The 1,442-nt window shown below is 35.6% G+C and overlaps 2 protein-coding genes across 3 annotated transcripts in view; one reads left to right on the top strand and one right to left on the bottom strand.

Annotated features, from left to right (window-relative positions):
• LOC108250565 (tumor necrosis factor receptor superfamily member 14-like) overlaps positions 1 to 1,442 on the bottom strand; it is a 29,931-nt gene that overhangs the window by 14,549 nt on the left and 13,940 nt on the right. The gene's annotated exons all lie outside the window — the stretch shown is intronic.
• The window catches only part of LOC108229707 (tumor necrosis factor receptor superfamily member 14-like), a 7,540-nt gene that overhangs the window by 3,323 nt on the left and 2,775 nt on the right, over positions 1 to 1,442 (top strand). The window lies entirely within an intron of this gene.

Below are 1,442 nucleotides of genomic sequence, written 5' to 3'. Positions count from 1 at the left end.
GTGTATTTAAAAATATTTGTGAGAATGAATAAAAATCTTTGAATGTCACTCAAAGCCTCTTATATGAATCACTATCATGACATCATAGCATAAAGTTATAAGTTCTCAGATAGTATTAAATGAAAATAATAATTCATGGAATAATAATGAGATTTACAGTCCAACAGAACAAGGTGTCACTATTGTTAAAAAAAAGATCTTGTTTATTGTAACATCCTCCTTTCAGTTTATAAAAAAACACGTTTCGTTGGAGAACATGAGCTTTAATGAAAACGGTATGAATGAAACAGACTCGTGATTTAAATAAAGTTATCAATTTTATTCACGTTAACTGTAGTACATAAAAACAACCACCAGATGTCGCTATTTTAGGGTGTCTCGAGTGGGTGTAATCAGCTGCCACTGTAGTTTCAAATGAGGACTTCCATATAAGTCATTGGCTTCTGCGCTTGTTCGTATGCGTTTGGTTGGACGTTAAAGCAGGTACGTGTCAGCAGTCAAGAAGCTGTAACTGAAGAAGAAGAGAAGCTCAGGTGACTTCCGGTCAGTTCGACCTGAAGGACACAGGAGGGTTAAAGGTGAGTGGAGCTTTTTCTCTGATTTTTGAGTTTCTGTCCCTAAAATCTCCTCATTCTTCTCTGCTGCAGCAGCTGCTTCCTTTTCTGTTTAATGTTTTACTGTCTGAACTGGAGGTGAAAGCAGTTCTGATGAGGCTTTAAAACTCTTTCCTGTTACAGAAGATTTTATATTTAAGGCTTTATTTGTGTTTTGTTTTGAACTGTTTATGGTTATTTGTATATTTTCTAAACTGATGTTAATTTCGTTCAGCTGTGTGAAGCTTAAAGATTATAGCTACCTCTGAAAACCTCTTATAATTTATATTCTGTCATATAAATTAAAAATAATCAGTGGACTGTAACAAGAAGAGACAGTTCTGTTTGTCAGAGGTTATAAATGCCTCTGACAAACATAAAGTTTGACCTCAGGTAAGGAGAGCAGTCAGATTGTTTTCAGTTGAAACAAAAGTGAAAGAAATGTGATCAGAGTTTCTACAGTTAAGATAACATTTTATTATCTTAACTGTTCTGTCCTGCATGCTTTAGATCAGTGATCCCAACCTGGCAACCCACAGGAGGAGGGGAGATGGTTCTTAATTAGTCCAATATTATAAGTTAAATTTAAACATGAACATAAATACAACATGTGATGCTGTTTCCTGATTGACTCTATGTTCATCAGAAATGATGAGTTATCTGTTCCCATGGCAGGAAATTACCTGGAGCTCTAAAGCTGGGAAGCAAAAGTAAAACATGTTTGGTTTATTTGACTAGAAATCCCCAAGTGAACCTGAGCCTGCTTCAATAAAGCAGCCATCATGCTGAGTTTCCACAGGTTCATCCAGTTTATTTCATCTTTTCTTTTCTTTCCCCCTCAGATGCTGA

The sequence above is a fragment of the Kryptolebias marmoratus genome, linkage group LG8, assembly GCF_001649575.2.
Source record: "Kryptolebias marmoratus isolate JLee-2015 linkage group LG8, ASM164957v2, whole genome shotgun sequence".
NCBI classification, from domain to species: Eukaryota; Metazoa; Chordata; class Actinopteri; order Cyprinodontiformes; family Rivulidae; genus Kryptolebias; species Kryptolebias marmoratus.
The sequence above is the reverse complement of the archived record's forward strand: the minus strand, read 5'-3'. Positions and strand labels throughout refer to the sequence as shown.